Raw genomic sequence first — 9,490 nt, forward strand, 5'->3', positions numbered from 1 at the left:
ATGATACTTGGAATGCGGAGACTGGTGGGGTGATAAGTGAGGACAAGGGGGACCCTGTCATGTTTCTGGGAGGGAGGAGAAGGCGTGAGGACGGATGCGCGGGAGATGGGCCAGACACGGTTGAGGGCCCTGTCAACGACCGTGGGTGGAAAACCTCGGTTAAGGAAGAAGGAGGACATGTCAGAGGAACTGTTTTTGAAGGTAGCATCATCAGAACAGATGCGACGGAGGTGAAGGAACTGAGAGAATGGCATGGAGTCCTTACAGGAAGCGGGGTGTGAGGAGTTGTAGTCGAAGTAGCTGTGGGAGTCGGTAGGCTTGTAATGGATATTGGTGGACAGTCTATCACCAGAAATTGAGACAGAGAGGTCAAGGAAGGGAAGGGAAGTGTCAGAGATGGACCATGTGAAAATGACGGAGGGGTGGAGATTGGAAGCAAAATTAATAAATTTTTCCAGGTTTTAATTCAATCTTCATTTTGTGTATGATCTGCACAGGCGGTGGTTACAACTTCTAGACTGTAGAAGTGAGTAGAGTTTAATTTCTCACTGGGCGGGATTACTTTCCAGCCCACATACACTCCCCCCACCCCCACCACCCTCACTGCCCCTGCCCCCCAAATCCTGTGTTAATAGTGAGGGAACAGGCTAATTATGCATTAAGCTTTAGCCATTTTGTGTGTCAACAACAACAGAGTGAGCATTAACTTGTCTACAACACCTAAAGTTGCTCAGCTGGGAGCAAGCAAAATGTAATCCATGTTTGATGCTCTACCAGGATCCTTGGGAAGATCCAGGTGGTGCTGTGGCAGAAGGAAGGGAAGAAAAAAGAACCCTCCAGCCTTGAAGGCGTATTACACTGAAGGCTCTAGCTAAGAGGGAGGCCTTCAACAAGTAAGCTATTTGGACGAAATAAAGGGAGAGCAGACCTCTATTGTGTCCTGTTTCCCCCTACTTCGTTTGCAGCTCCTGCTGCTATTGTCACTACTGTTTACCTGATTGTATACTGTCCAGACACTGTACAAATAGTTCCATTGGCGCACTGATTTTTGTAGTTACTACAGTCCTGTGCCATAAACTTAATTGGATAGCCCATGATGTTATTAGACAATTGCAAGTTGAATCCTGTGGTGATTGATAGCATGTACATGCAGTCTTAACTAATCAAGGCAAGAATTTTCTCCCCGTTGGGGGAGAAGTGCAGGAGCAGGCGTGGGCAGGCCCGCCTAGCGTGACATCTGCCAGGAAATGCTATGTGCTCCCTGTGCGGGCGGGGTGGGGGGGGGAAATTCCCTCACCTGAGAGTGCGCTCTTTCGCGCATGCACACGAAAGAGTGCACTGATCTTCCTGAGGCTAAGTGCTGCTTCAGGGAGATCGGCTCAGAATTAAAACTTTTAAGGTAAATGTTTAAAAAATTTCCCTGACATGTCCCCTCATGTGACACTGCCACATGAGTTGGGACATGTCCATCACTTTAACTCAAGCCTTTATTAAACATTTTAAAATCCTCATGAAACCTCATCCCGCCCGTGGATGAGATTTCATGCTATTTCTTCAGCCTGCCAGGGTTCCCGGCCTGCCCGCCAACCCTAAGGTTGGACGGGCAGCCCTGTCAATTACCTAAATTGTTTTATTGATGGCCTCACTAGGCCATTGACAGGTCGGCGGGCACACAGCTGACTTGGCCCCTGCCGACTTTAAAATGGAAATGACGCGGGGTGATGTTGGGAGTTCCACCCGACGTCATCCCCCGTCATTTTACGCTTCGGCAAGCGGGCCCTGCTCCCCGCTCGCCAACCTAAAGATCGTGCCCCAAGGGTTCTTAGAACCACCAATGGTGCTGTTGTTCCACTTTTGCAGGCTTCGGCTGTGCAGGTATTAATTATGAACCTTGTTTTCAATGTAATCAGTGGAGGCCTGTTGGTTCCAGTGGTCAAGATCTTCAGGCATAAATGGATGTGGCTGTGAAAAGATAACGGAAACTACTGACACCTTGGATAACAAAACATTGACTAAGTGGCGATTCTGTATGAGAATATGCTTAAGGAACAATGGGGTGTAAGATGTTCTGAACTTCCAATTTTCTGCACAGATATGAGGGTACAATGGATATTTCCCTGCAAGGATGAGTGCAGGTGATGTAAACTTGATCTAAACTGACACTAATGCGATTCATACTTTAAACTGGGAGGCGCAGGAAAAAGGACTAGTGAATGAACTTAATGACATGAAGCTTTTTTATAGCTATGTACAATTAGGAAGTATTTGCTTTTAAATTTTTCCATCTGTATTTCTCATCATTTGACTTATATAATTGAATATATGCAGAGTCTTATCATGCAGTGGTTCGAGAAGTTGTATTCTTTTACGAAACACAATTTGGAATGGTGTTAAGTGAACTCTGAGACAATGGCCCGGATTTTCATTCTCGAGGTGAAAATCATGAGTTGGGTCATTTCCTGACCTTGCAATCCCACCTCCTGCCCGGCAATGCCTGCCCATGATATTTTCATCGTAAGGTGGTGGGAGCGAGCTGGGGTTAGGACCACCGCCACCAGAAGCAGGCCCCCAGGTGGGAACAGAGGCGGGTGGTTGCTGAGACAGGCAGGTTAGAAGGTCAGCTTCTGTTCACTAGGATATCAGCCCAGTTCTGTCAATAAATATTAGGCACCTTAACCCTCAATGCCCCCCACACAGCTGTATGCCCCTTATATCTTCCATGTCCCTATCCCTCATGCCCCCATGCATCCTCCACGTCCCCCATGCGTTCTCATACCCACTCACCTGGTATTAACTATGGGCAGAACTCATGAGCCATATAATAACATTCAGCAGATGGCTGGCTTGTTTGATTGACAGGTCATACATCTGTTCAGTCTGCTTCAAAGGTTTCACCATTTTCAGTTTTAGAGCCTTTGTTGACACAATTGAGAAATGGAATCCCATTACAAATGCTAGGCTAAGCTCAAAGCCTCACTAATGGGGTTAGATTTTATACTCCCCTGCTGGCAGGTTTGAAAGCAGGGTGGCTCATTAAATCCAGCAAGTTGCCTGCCCGCCACATATCCGCCAGCCCCTGCCCCCACCACAATTATACTGCCGGCAGATGTGGCATGCCTGCCAATGGGCCAATTGAGGCCCTTAAATGGGCAATTAATTGCAACTTAAGGGCTGCATCCTGCTACCGCTGGGATTTAACAGGTAGTGAGGTCCACACCAAGCATCCAGCCCGGCAGGATTCCCTGTGTGGGCTGGTGGCAGATGGGAACGTCCCTCTTTAACAGGCTCCGTGGGCCCAGATTGCCAGATTGGCACTTAGCAAGACTCCTATAAATTTTCCCAAATTCTGATCCAGTGGTGCACACCTCTATTCCAAAGTGCTGGAGAGCTGCCAGACTCTGATTAACCATCAGCCCTCTGAGGTAGGACTTTTTGTTCCTGAGGGGTAGAAGTCCAACCTCCAGCCTATTAATGGCCAATTGCACATGAAATGGCTGCAGGGCAGCCGTTGTTCCCCTCAGTGGGCTCCCCACCCTGATTTTTTGCTGGGCAGTGTTGGGGAATCTGGCACCTCATATAATTCAACTCATGGATTCAGCTCTGTGGGATTTTTTTACACAGCTATGAATGGGACTTCAAGCTTTGTTTCAATGACAGTTTTATGAGCAGCTGAGATTATTATGTTTCTTCAAAGTGGTTTTTGAATGCCGGTTTGTTTATTTTGATAGATCTGTGCATATTAAGTAGGATTAAGCCTCTTTTCAAGAGGAATTTGAATGGATTTTTTTTCAACAGTTCCATGAGCATTTCAAAGACTTACCAGTGTTATTTTAGAACTAATGAGTTCTGCCCATAGTGGATACTGGAAGAGTGCTTCAAATCTCAGCAGATCTCTGGACTTTAAATCAATGAAAAGATGAAAGCAGTGTCCAGATGATACATTACAATCAGGTTCTCAATACTGTTGAATGCAGAAGAGGACTTTATCCACTTTAGATATGGTGCTAGCACCTGCCATGACATGACCTGATGCCACCTCTACCGCCTCTCTGCCTGCACCTACTCCCTCAGTGTTCAACCCCTGTACCTGCTGGCTTTTAACTGGCCAGCTGCTGGAAGATCATGTGAGGCCGGTTGATCCCATCCAGGCGGCAGGGCCTGTGGCCTAGCCACAAAATTCAAATTGTAGTTTCACCTAGGTGAAGATTCCCTAATTTTACAGTTGAATTTGAATAGAATTTTGTTTATTCAGAGAGAAAAAGATACTGCACTACAATAATGAGAAACACTACCTACAAGGTGACAGCATACATCTGGATTGGTGGTTAACATTTTGCCTCACACCAATCAGAATGTCTAAAGTGGGGTTTAGCTATTGGTGCCTGTTAGGGTCCACAATTAAGCATTATCCTCCAGACAAAAACCTAATAGGTGGTTGTAAATGGTAGCCACAAAGAATAATGTGTACTTAAATGCTTAATTCAGAAAGTAAAGAAGAAAGCAGATCACTTTGAACTTGCCAAATTACTAATGATATAATGAGGAATCATAAGTTGATTTCTTCATCCTCAAAGTGGGGAATTGTAAGAACATATTCTTATTTGCATTGTTACAATTGTGAGGTTTATAAGATTGTTATGTTTTTGAACTGTCTTTAATTTAGGGTAAAATGAAAGGGATCAGGTGGCCTGTGCCAAAGTCTGCCTGACAACAGGCCTGGGTGATGTGGCTGTTAAAGGTTAAAGAAAGGCTCAGGTTGTTTTACTGGGAAGAAGCTTTAGGTGTTCATCCTTGAGACAATGATAGCAGGGGGTGAAAGGTTATTGAGGGTAGGCAGGAATGTGGTGTTAAGGTTACATTCAGATCACCCATCATCTTATTGAATGGCAGAGCAGGCTCAAGGGGCCGAGTGGCCTACTTCTCCTAATTTGTATGTTTGTATCTGTGTTTACAGTGGTTAGACTGCTAGTGTCCAGAGTCCCAAGAAGCTGTTGAGAGTGTCAGGTTGTAAACAGTTATGCTTTAACCTGTCCATTTACTTCCAAGGTAAGAGAGAATTAGGATCTCGAGGATAGCTAATCAGCATTTTTATCTGAATACAAGGCCCATGTGATTCAGGTTGCCATGGAGGCGGGCTTTGAGAGGAGAAAGGTTTCTAAGATATCCCTGAAAACTCTCAGGCACAGGCAGTCTGCCAGAATTTGGGGGAGAGGGAGCAGCTAGAGGCCGAAAGTCTTTATTGTTCACTGCGAAGAAATCTGGGTGGGAGCTCCCACTTGGATTGAAAAGACCAAATTTTTGAGGATTTGAAACAAAGCTGGGAGATTCACCTAGCTTGTACTAGGACAGCCAGCTTGCACTCAGAAGTGTTAACACAGTGGTCATGTAATTGAAGCTGGTTTCAGGGCTGCAACCTTATTATCCCATGACCCAGCAGATCCATCAGTCATAAGCCAGTCTGAGAAGCAAACTCTGAAACATGTTCCTGTTTCAAAGTTCACCTGAGAACCAACTTCCTAGATATTTGTCTACAAAAACCTTGCAACCTGCTGTGAACCCTTCGCTTTGCAAGTCCTTCACTTCAACTTTAAATCATCAAATCCATTCAAGAAACCATAGGCCTTCCATATGGGAGACCGGAAATCGTAAATCAGAGACTGTATTAACTATAATCTGTAAAAGTGCCCTATTTTTATCTGTATTCAGTCTTTGTGTGTGCATGCATGAGACTGAGTATGTGTGACAATGCGTTAATTCTGGGTAAGTGTGTGAGAAAAATAATGTTATTGATTATAAACTCTCAAAAGCTTGCTGCTGAATTACTTAATTGTAATACACAGTCAATTGGTAAAAAAGATACTCCTCTTGCCATTCAAAACATGTTGATTATGGGCAGTAAGAGAGCACTGACATTATGTCCTTGACAATAGGGAAGGGCACACTGAAGACATGCAGTCATGCAGAAGGGAAAAAAGTCTATTTTTGTGTGCAAATTTATAAGTTTGCGTTGGAATGTGCATTTTTTGTTGGCTTTTATCTTTGCATTATGGGGATGAGGAAGATGTGCTAGTCAAGATCTGGGGAAAGATAAAGGGGTGTGGGACTGTTGGTGAATGGGTACTTTGCGGACCAGGCCCTTGCCGTCCATGAACATATTGTGGATGGTTGGATCGGCATCATGGTCCTAACAGAAACTTGACTAAGCGGCAATGATACCTTCCCCCTAAATGAAGTCTCCACACCTAGCTATACCTTCTACCACTTTCCCCATCAAGACCTTGGTCATGGTGGTGTGCTTATCACCAAATCACACCTTGGCCTGACTCCCCACTTACTCCTTCTTTGAACATCTCACCTTGTTTGACCCCTCTCACTTCGCATTCAAAATCTTTATTCTGTACCGCCCACCCAAGTGCAATATAAATTTTCTCACTGAGCTATCTTCATTGTTTTCCTCCCTCAACCTCTATACCTAAGGACTTCTCATCCTTGGTGATTTCAATATCCATCCCAACTCATCATGCTCTCTTTCTTCTAAATTATTGCCCTCTTATCCTCTCATAATGTCACCCTCCATGTAAACTCCCCAATCCATATTCATGGCCACCCACTTAATCTTGCTATCTCATGTGGCCTTGTTACTACCATTGTATCGTTCACAGATAAGGCCATCTCTGTTCACTTTCTTGTATCACTCTCTAACCACATTCTCCCTTCCATGCTCTAACCCAATCTCTTTCTGTAACCACCCTAGAAAAAAACACAACCCAATGCACTTTCAAAACCCAATACTTTCACAATTCTAACTGTCTAGCTTTTGGCCCTCCATTTGCCACATTTCTGTTAATACTGATTTACTGAACCACACCCTCACCTCCACCTTGGATGCCTTAGTCCCCAATTAAATCATTACTATCTCTCACTCTGGCCATTCCTCATTGTACAACCCTCATCTCCGCTCCCTTAAGTCCAAGGGACATAGACTTGAAAGAATATGACAGACAACTGCTATTCACCATCAGATCTGGCTGGGCCACATAAAACAATATCGAGTCCTGTTCTTGTCTGCTAAAACTGCTCACTATTTCAGGATTATCCTGGAATGCAAAGATACTCCCAGTTTCTTTTCTGTACTACCATCAGTCTTCTTAAACTCCTTTCCCCTGTCTCCTCAACCCTTACCTCCAACAATAAGTGCGAGGAACTCATGAATGTTGTCACTGAGATAGAGACCAGCCAATCAGCTGCCTCTGCCACTTCCCTTCTACTAACCCACTGCAATAAAAGTCTTCTAAAGTTCACCATGCCCTAGTCCTGCACTCGCATCTTTCTCTAGTTTTTCTCTGATCTCCCTTCATTACCTCTCTCAGCTCATCCTGCCTCTTGCTTCCCTAACCCTATTTCCACTAAACTGCAGAACACTCAACTTCCCGTCCTAGCTGATGTTGTTAATATAAAAGCAAAATACTGCAGATGCTGTAAATCTGAAACAAAAACAAAAATTGTTGGAAAAACTCAGCAGGTCTGACAGCATCTGTGGAGAGAAAGACAGAGTTAACATTTCAAGTCCATATGACTCTTCTTCAGAACTAAAGACAAGTAAAAATGTGGTGAAATATATACTGTTTAAGGGTGGTGGGACAGGTGAAGCTGGATAGAAGGCCAGTGATAGGTGGAGGCAAAGGGGAGATTGCAAAAGATGTCATAAACAAAAGCTCGAAGGGGTGTTGATGGTGGTGACACTGGCTAAAGGAGGTGCTAATGGAGACATTAAAAGTTGAAAGCAGAATGAGCAAGTGACAGATGGCCTTAGTGGGATGGGGGGAGGGGATGGTGCGAGAGAAAAGATTAAAATAGGCTAGAAGGTGGGGATAAAACAATGAATGGAAATAGATTTTAAAACTAATGATAAGAGATAGGTGGGAAAAAATATATAAAAATTTTAAAACTAAATATTTGAAAAAAGGGGATCAAAAAGGGGTGGGGATGGAGGAGAGAGTTCGTGATCTGAAGTTGTTGAACTCAATATTAAGTCCCGAAGGCTGTAAAGTGCCTAATCAGAAGATGATGTGCTGTTCCTCTAGTTTGCGTTGAGCTTCACTGGAACATTGCAGCAGGCCAAGGACAGACATGTGGGCATGAGAGCAGGATGGTGCATTGAAATGGCAAGCGACAGGAAGGTCTGGGTCATGCTTATGGACAGACCGAAGGTGTTCCGCAAAGCGGTCACCCAGTCTGTGTTTGGTCTCTCCAATGTAGAGGAGACCTCATTGGGAGCAGCGAATGCAGTAGACCAAATTGAGGGAAGTGCAAGTGAAGCGCTGCTTCACTTGAAAGGAGTGTTTGGGCCCTTGGATGATGAGGAGGGGGGAAGTAAAGGGGCAGGTGTTGCACCTTCTGCAATTGCATGGGAAGATACCGTGGAAGGGGTTGAGATGTTGGGGGTGATGGAGGAGTGGACCAGGGTGTCCCAGAGGGAACGGTCCCTACGGAATGCCGATTAGGCACTATACAGCCTTCCAGACTTAACATTGAGTTCAATAACTTCAGATTATGAACTCTTTCCACCATCCTCACCCCTTTTTGATCCCCTTTTTTCAAATATTTATTTTTAAATTTTTTTTTTTTCCCTACCTATCTATTATTATTATTTTTAAAATTTATTTCCATTCATTGTTTTATCCCCACCTTTTAGCCTATTTCGATCTTTTCTCCCACACCATCCCCTCCCCCCCACCCCACTCGGGCCATCTGTCACTTGCTCATCCTGCTTTCTACTCTTAATGTCACCATTAGCATCTCCTTTAGCCAGTATCACCACCATCAACACCCCTTCAACCTTCTGTTTTTGAATTCTTTTGCAATCTCTCCATTGCCTCCACCTATCACTGGCCTTCTATCCAGCTTCACCTGTCCCACACCCCCTTAAACAGTATATATTTCACCACATTTTTACTTCTCTTTAGTTCTGAAGAGGAGTCATACAGACTCGAAATGTTAAACCTGTCTTGCTCTCCACAGATGCTGTTGGTGTTGTTAATTGTTCTTTCTGTTCAGGCACTGTCTTTCTCTCTCTCCTTGAAGTCTACATTTGATACCATTGACCTTGCAAGCTGCTGCAAATTTGCCAATTTTCACGTGGCTGTTTCTTGTTCTGCAGGCTTTAAGTAGTACTGTGTGACTCAGTGTAACTATTACAGAGGACAAGACGGTGAGACCATGGAAAGATTTGAAAACAAGAATTAGAATTTTAAAATCAAGACATTGTTTGATCATGAGCCAATGTAGGTCATCAGGTACAGGGATGATGTGTGAAAGGAACTTGACGTGGGTAAGGACACAGGCAGCAAATTTTGCATGGCTCAAGTTTAGTGAGTAATATGTGAGACATTGGTCAGGAATAGTTAGAACAAATTCAAGGAAGTACATCTTATTCTGTTTCCAAAAGTCAAAGCCGAAAATTCGCACCAAGCTAAGGTAGTGCAAGGAG

The sequence above is a fragment of the Cetorhinus maximus genome, chromosome 3, assembly GCF_964194155.1.
Source record: "Cetorhinus maximus chromosome 3, sCetMax3.hap1.1, whole genome shotgun sequence".
Classification (NCBI taxonomy): Eukaryota; Metazoa; Chordata; class Chondrichthyes; order Lamniformes; family Cetorhinidae; genus Cetorhinus; species Cetorhinus maximus.